The sequence below is a fragment of the Clarias gariepinus genome, chromosome 3, assembly GCF_024256425.1.
Source record: "Clarias gariepinus isolate MV-2021 ecotype Netherlands chromosome 3, CGAR_prim_01v2, whole genome shotgun sequence".
Lineage (NCBI taxonomy): Eukaryota > Metazoa > Chordata > Actinopteri > Siluriformes > Clariidae > Clarias > Clarias gariepinus.
The window spans coordinates 9,365,342-9,374,439 of record NC_071102.1 but is presented as its reverse complement, the minus strand read 5'-3'; positions in this window follow the sequence as shown (position 1 = coordinate 9,374,439).

Genomic DNA, 9,098 nt, shown 5'->3' with positions numbered 1-9,098 from the left:
TGAGTTGTCACTGCATACACAATGAGACTTATATTCTCCTGCTGTCTCTGTGTTTCCTAAAGTCAATCAGTTTTCTTGCAGAAATGCATATCTAGACCAATAGGCAATTCAAATTGGGTAAGTTTTATTAGAGCAAAAGATTCATTTTTTTTTCCCTTTGCCCAAGTTACTATGTTTTTTTTTTTTTTTTTTCAATTTCTGCTTATTTTAAGATACTCTGTGATTTGAAACAAATCAGAGACAGATGAACAAGCTTAATCTGTGATGCTTCAGGTCAGATGCATCTGTTTGAGATATCAGCGCTGTAGCATTGTTGAATACTGTACCTTCAGATCTCAGAGGGAAACATTAACTATTTAACCCCCATCACAGATTGTGAGTGAAAGTTATTTATTAAAAGTTACACTGCCATGACTGGTGTTGGATATGGTTAGGTATTTATGCACTATTTGAAAATAAAAGTTAAATCTACAACCATAAAGAGTGATGTATATATATAATCATCCATGTGGTCGACTAACCATTGTTAATCCAAGTATTTATTTAGCTAATTATAATATAATATAATATAATATAATATAATATAATATAATATAATATAATATAATATAATATAATATAATATAATATAATATAATAATAAAGATACACAGCCAATATAATTTCCATCAATCCACCTAGTAACCTCTGTAGTCCAACTACTGTATTTATTTCCATTTTGTATGACGGTGGTAGGACTCTCAGGTTAAAATTCACACGCAAATTAACACTCTATAGGAAAGTTGTGAATGCCAAATTAGCCTAATCTGTATGTTTTTGTTCTGTGGGAGGAAACCGGAAAACCAGGAGGACACTCAACAAGCTCGTGGACTGCATGCAAACTCCTGCACACTGACGCTGGAATCAAACCCAGGACTTAGAGGTGCAAGGTGACAAAGCTAAGCAGTAAGCCATCGTGCCGCCATAGTATAATATATTAAATATTTAGTCGTGTAGTTTTATAGGTCTTTACTTCTAAAAAAAAAATTTTCTTGTCTGAAACTAGGGCTGCACAATTCGATCAAAATAATTAAATTGCGATTATTTTGACACATATTGTATGTAATATCACAATTGTGATATTGAACCGTTAAATATACCATTTTGTGTTCAAACGTATTTATCTAGCCCAACAACAAATAATTCCACAAATTATCTCAGGATTATGGTTGGCAATATTTATTTATCAACTAAAATGATGAAAAAAAACAAAGACTTAAATTATTGACAAACACCATATAAATTTTAAACTTTGCATGTTATGTGTTATAAGTTGTTGTGATGATGTGATTAGAGTGAATTGCAATTTAAATTATGCGGTACTAATTAAAACTACTTCTATTGTAGTGTTTTTACTTTTGTACTTTTAGAAATTAAGCTTTTTAGATTTGGACCAGAACAGGGCCAATATAAGCAAAATATCAGCACTCCTACACTCTCAGTAAAAAATTAAAAATAATAAACACCTAACAGCTTTACCTTCAGACTAAATTCTTATACAGAACCCCAGAACTGAGCCTTTCTCATACAGTAAGAAAGTATTATATATATAGAACACACTCAGTAAGCTAAGAACCCTAAATTATCCAAAGAACCCTTGAAGAACCCTTATATTTCTTCTAGAAGCACACAACCTGAATAGACCAGGCTTTTTCTTACAAGCTGCAATCTGTGTTTTTGCCCCTCAAGAAAAATCAGTTTGAAGGTAGTATAAATATACACTCAGACATGCACAAATACACGCTTTTTCTTTTCTAACACTCTGATATTCATATGAATGCACACACGTGCACGCAAAAACATAAACACGCATGCATACACAGGCAAGTTTTACAGGCAGGTCTTTCAGAGCACACACACACACACACACACACACACACACACATATCCTGGCACGGTCATGCACATGCGTGAACGCCGGCACGCACACAGCTGAAAGCAGTCTACTGAGGGAAGATTGACCACAAGATAACTCTCAGCAGTGAAACCCTCTCTTGTTCCCTTGAGTGTTCTTACATTTATTTTCCTTTATATATTATTCAAAGTTAAAATAATTAATTCAGGATATTAAATCAAGATGTTGGAAATCAATCCAAACCCTCTTCCAGCCTGGCTTTCAGTACAGTAACTGGCTCTGCTTAAGGCCAATTTCAGCGGAGAGGCTTGTGAGGAACTCACATGGCACCTGATTGGCTGCTCTTTTGCTGTATAACAAATGGCTGTGTAGAAAATGAATGTTTTGGTTATTTAGCATTTAAAAGCTTTAGCTGAGTAGTTGCTACTACTCAGAACACTTAACATTGTAATGCATGGATAAAGAAATGGCTGTAAATGTAGCAGTGTGCACTTTTCCTTACTGGGGTCACCTCGGACTTACACTGATCTAAATCCATACCTGGAGTTCTTTATAGCTGGGCTGTGACAATTTCTAATGTTAATAGTGCTATATAAATAAAATTGGAATTGAAAGCATTTAGAGGACAAACTTTCCCAATATAATTGTAACAAAAAAATTATTTGATAGACAACAGTCTAAGAAAATTATTTTGTTATACTTGTTAAAAAAATAAATAAAAGTGACTGTAAATTTAACAGTGATGCACTGGCAACATGGTTACCAAGAAAAGTACTGTAATAAAAATGACAATAAAGTGCAAACACTGTGCAAACTGGGACTTTCTACCATCCAGAATAACAGAACACAGTTTTAAAAGTAAAAACTTACTTTATGTCTTTATATAATCTCATGCTGCACTTATCTCGGTGTGTCACTAGTGCTCGTATACACATGCTCGCACACACACACACGCACGCACATGCACACATACACACACACACACACACACACACACACTTTAGACAATTTAGGAAAGTACTGTGGAAGGAAACCGAAGTACCGGGAGGAAACACACACACACACACACACACACACACACACAGACCATAGGCATAAATCAAAATCTTGGATTTATAGAAAAAGAACAAAATGCAGATTTTGTTTGTTTGTTTGTTTGTTTGTTTGTTTGTTTGTTCATCTACACTGGAGACCTATCAGAAAGTCTATCAAAAGTTATTTTGCAAAGAAGGTCCCCTTTACAGTTGACTAAAAATAAATAGAAGAAGTAATAAATAAATACATTTTAGCAATATAAAGCCATATATGGTGATTTGGAAGGACCAAGCACCCTCTCATACACCGTGCCACCACCATCCAGCTCTTGCCAAGTTACATAGAACACCACAGAAACCATGGATAAATACAGTGAAGAACTCTTGTGACCATTTGAAATGTTAACCCCGTCTAAAGCTATTGGGCAATAATGGCTATGATGTTCAAGTATATTTCACAGTCAACATTAAAAAAGAATTTTTAGATGAGCACACAGTTTTCAGCATGAAGATCAGTTCTTTGAACTTCACCCCATTCTTTGTGGATGACCACACTACAAATAGATAATCAGATCGTTCTAGGGGCTTTTTGGTAGGCAGAAGAGGGGGATGGATTCATGACTCATGAAATATGGACATAAGTCTAAAACACTTTGCTGTAGTAGTACCATCACTCAGATTGGGTTCCTGAGTAGCGGAAGCGAGGATAACATACTGACCAAGTTTCATGTTTCTTTGACTTTTTACAGAAGATGAAGACAATTTTTGTTGATGATTTCCAAGTGTTTTTGAGGGTCAATGTCTCATCTTTTTAATTTTTTTTATTGACTTTAACAGACCAAATTACACAATCCTTTTACACTATTTTCTTTACAATCATTGCATATTGTACATCTAGCATGCTTTCCACTTAGGCAGAAATAAGCGCGTATTGTCTGGCTCGTGAAACTGAATCCTTGACATCTGCATGATCTCTATATTATCGTATTGTTTATGTGCTTTCTGTCTCCCAGAGAAGACACAGTGGCTACCCTGCTTATGGGAAATCGGCTGCCCATCCCGATTCTCCCGGCAAATCAATACTCTTGTGAGATGACACCGCAGTGGACTTATCATACTTTATGATGATGGCTAGCTAATTTTGGAATGGACACTATTTTACCCTCCTCTTTGGTGACAGGCAAGGTATAACTTTGCATTAAAAATGTCAATCAGGCCAGAGGAGAGGTTTGGGTCTAGGGAGGCCAGATGCAGGGTAAATTTATTGATGGAAAATGTATCTATATACTCTTAGAGACACTCTTAACCCCAAATCTGGATGCAGGTAATAATTCCAGGTTATTAAAATGACAGGATGCTGAAGCACTCACAGAGGTAAAGAATGTAAAGGGCTCGACCTGTCTATTAGTGGGTAATATTTCTCTCTCTCACACACACACACACACACACACACACACACACACGCTCTTACACAAAGCAAGTTGACCATACATGCACAGCCACATGAAAATGACCAAACCAAAAACATGGTCACGCAAGAGAGACAATCATTGTAGATATACCAGCATGAGAGAAATGGCTCATAAAACACCCCCCCCCCCCCCCACCACCCACACACACACACACACACACACACATGTGATATTTACTACATGATGACATAAAGTTTTTTCTATACATTGTCTTTACATTTTTTCTTTATAAAACTTACCTGTACATGCATACATAGATAATTCAGTCTCATGCAAAATAAACTTTATTATTATGAAATTAAATAAATTATAGGTTTTTCTTTATACATTGTCCTCTGAGTCTCGTATCTTTCCCAAAATCTCACTTCTAATTGTTAATAAATAATAGATTTATCTGTATTCTTGGTCATCATACATGCACAGCCACATGAAGATGACCAAACAGTGTCATGGGTCATAAACGTGTACACACACACTCACTCACACACACACACACACACACACACACACACACACACTATAGTTACTGTATAAGTTACACAGGTTACATAGAGATTTCAGTAGTCATTTATTTAAATGTAATGCACCTATGCATGCATACATAGATCATTTACTCTCATGCAAAATTAACTTTTTATTTCGTTTGTGTTCATGAAATCAAATAAATCATACCATGGACCGATTTGTTTTTCTTCATAAATTGTCCTCTGAGTCTCGCATCTTTCCCAAAATCTCGCTTCTAATTGTTTAATCCGCTTGGAGACTTTTATAGATTTATCTGTATTCTTTGCAATACTGTAATGTTTTCCGAGCTCTTTTGAAAATGACAATCAATATCTGTCCTAGACATCAACGTGAGTAATTGCTCTAATTAGCACGCATTGCTAATTTCATATTAATAGTCTGGGTGCAGGACAGTCGGTTTGATTTTCACTGCACTAAAACGTTGCTTATTTCACGTCCGCTTGCTGCTTGAATGCCGAAGTCAAAACACAAAAATGCACACGTACCCACACAGACACGCGTGTTCACATGCAGCAAACACGGCCTGGTTTTCCAGTCACGTCAGTGGTGAGAGTTAAAGGCTGCGTTGCGACATTGAAAGACCTGTCGAAAGTGTCTGGTGTTATATCGTGTAAGCTTCCCCTGCCATTAGCTCACGCTGACCTTTCCTGCAGCTTCCTTCTGTCAGACTCGTACCACCCCTCGGTGAATATGTGTGTGATGCGTGTAGCTGATTTTTGATGTGCATTTTGAATTCGTTCCCCTTTTAACTCTCTGGCAAAATGTAGAAATGCAGCAATAAAAACTCAGCATTTTTAAAGCGGAGTCACAGACGTGTATTGTATGGAGCAGACAGACATTTGTCATCTTTTTTTTTTTATCGTCGTTTCTCTTGATGTGCCATAATTGTGGATTAATTTAGGAAAAGTGTGAAGAAATCAATAATGAATTAATTTAAGGATGAAGCAAGTCATTAAAAGCAATAAAGACAGAGGTTATGATGGAAATGGCATCAGTAGACAGAAAGACAGACAGAGAGGAGATGTAAGAGAGATAGGGAGGGAGAGATGATGAGATGGACTCGAGGGAGGCTGGTGTCAGTCCAACGATGTCGTTAAAACATTTTTGCACAATTAAAGCAAGTCAAAGGAAAGCTGTACTGTCAGTGCAACGCCTGATCTAGGTCATTTGGCAGTAACATTTCCTGGCAAGTCCAGGCTTTAACTGATGACGTACGTGTGTGTGTGTGTGTGTGTGTGTGTGTGTGTGTAAATATTATAGTGTCACAAAATATTATATTTATATATACTTTTTAAAAATTATTTCTCTTGTACTTTCAGGGCCAGGTTATTGTAATTAACCATATTTTTGAAATAGTTTTTTTTTTTTTTTTTTTTTTTTTCATGCATACATATGGCATGGTGGTGTAGTGGTTAGTACTGTAGCCTTGCACCCCTAAGGTCGAGAGTTCAATTCCTGCCTCTGGGTTATGTGGGTGGAGTTTGTGTGGTCACCCTGTGCTTGGTTGGTTTCCTCCTTTGTATTTGTATATACTGTATATATACTGTGTGTATACATGTATATGCCGCCATAATTCATAAATTAATATTGATATAAAATATGTGTGTGTATATACGTGTATGTGTGTGTGTCTGTGTGTATGTATATGCATACATACGTGCACACGCACACACACACACACACACACACCACTTAGGCATAAAACCATTGACATTAAAACCACCTTGGCTGGCCAGGAGGGCTCTACGAGACCTCTGGAGGTGCGCTGTGGTGTCCGGAGCCAAGACGTGCATCTGTTGGGTGCTGTGGGGTGCGGCCTCTGTGGATCAGCCTTATTTGTCCAGCACATCCCACGGGTTCTCGATTGGATTGGGATATTAGGGAATTTGGAGGCTGGACAACAACCTTGAACTGTTTGCCTGCTAAGCTCTGTATGCAGCAGGATCTCTATTGTGGCCAACATTAACTTTTTTAGGTGATTTGTGCTGCATAGGCTTTTATGTGAGATCGGACCAGATGGCCTAGCCTTTGGGTGAACCTTGGGTGCACATGATCCTGTCACCAGTTCGCTGATATGTAATAGATAATCAGTGTTATTAAATTCACCTGTCGGTACTGTTAATGTTATTCCTGATCAGTGTATATAGTGTTAGTTTAAACTCTTTACCACTGTGATATAGATTAATGTCGAATTTAACTTGGATGTTTATTTCCAATTTCTGTCTCAGTATAAAGATCCAATTTTTAATTTCCAAACACATTTTTGCATGCCATTTAGGAAAAAGATATATTTCAATTAATAAGTCACTGGTTCTGATAAACAGCATTAAAGCTGTCTGCAGAAACAGAAACCAGTGAGGAAAACAAAAAAACAAATGACCATGCTTCTAACATCACTGATCTTTTTAAGGCAAATAGTGGACACATGAACTATAATTGTATTTAATTCATGTCGTACTGCTCACAGGGTGGCACGGTGACACATTGGTCAGCATTGTCACCTTGCACCTTCAAGGGTTCAATTCCCACCATAGGTTTGTGTGCATGGAGTTGCAGGTGCTTGATGGGTTTCCTGCGCGTACTCTGGGTTCCCTACCACAGTCCAAATACATGCATTTATGAGTGTTTAGTGGGTGCCATGTGATGGGCTGTTGCTCATGCTCTATCACGATGCATTATAAGCAAAGTAATACTCAGAGCAAAGTGATATCTGCTAATTTCCACATATATAAGCTTACTGATTGAGAGTAGGCCCTTCCTATCCAACTGTACTCTTTTGAGCCCTTTTCACACAAAGTGGGGTTCATCACAACATATACATATATGACACCATTGTACATACTTTGCATCCAAAACAATAAGGGTGGAAGAACAGATGTGAGCGATGCACATGCTGTTGCTTTATTTTTTTTTCTCCAAATTTTCACTGAACAAAAGATTAACTGACCAAAAACAAACAAAGAGAAAAAGATTACTGCCTTGAAGTCTGGCAGAGGTCTGTCAAAGTAGACAAAGCCAAGTTCGTGCAACCAATTAAAATGAAGAAGACAGGATTCGTCAGGGAAATGTCATTCATGTTATATATCTTACTTTGTCTCTTAATGCCAGAATGAGGCCAGTGCTGTCTATTGTACTTTGAAATGCTTGAAACAGTTTAACATGTTTGATCTGCTCTAAAAATAAAAGCCTGCTACTGCTGCTCAGTCTCAAGCTCAGTTGATCCTTCACTTCATTGTTTTTGATGCACTCCAGCTTTAAAGATGTCAGGTGGGTACATCTGATCTACTCTATATAAGATATCAGCATGTTATATCAACTGCTTACTGTTTCCTTTTTTGTCAGGCTCTCGGTGAATTCTACGTCACACAGATCTCTTACAACAATCTTTTATTTGTGACCTCTAAATAATAAGGCAAAAACACCCCTGTTTTATTTTTTTTATTTCTAGGTGAGCCCTAAGACTAAATCCGTCTTTGATTAAAGGTCAATGTTGATCCTTGTCCAGATCCTCAGGACTTCCTGACAAATAATGCTAAGCAATACTAATGTAAAGAAATCCCTAAATCCAATTTATTTCAGTCATTCATTAATATCAGGATTCCAATGAATCTGTAACATCTTCTGGGAAGACTGAACATGATACAGAAATAAACCCACTAAAGTATCTCATCAGGATTGAACCAGAGATGCTGGCGATGGGAGACGTCAATGCTACCTGCTGCACAAATATCTCAATATAAAAACCGCCTATTCTACCTCAAGCCAATAATAATAATAATGGATCCACTCTCTGACTGCACGGCATTAAACTATATGACTTTATGTTAAGCTGATTGTTGTCCTTCATAAGAACTGATAAAGTTCTACAGTCCTGGGATGATTGATGCATGGAAGGTGCTGAACACACAGCTGTGTGTGTGATACACAGACCCTAACACTGATTCAGCCCATAAAGCTGACACGCAGACAGCCAAGCCACAGGCGTCTGGACTGGGTTAATGGAGAATGGGCCAAGGCTCGGGGTAATGTTGTTGGATAAATGATTATTGATTAGATAAAGGTTGAGTTAATCATTAGCCTTCATCCGTTTTACCCACTGACTCTGACCTTTCCCTTCACACTGCAGTTTTCCATATGATGATTTGATCATCTCTCTTTCTTTCCTCTCTAGCT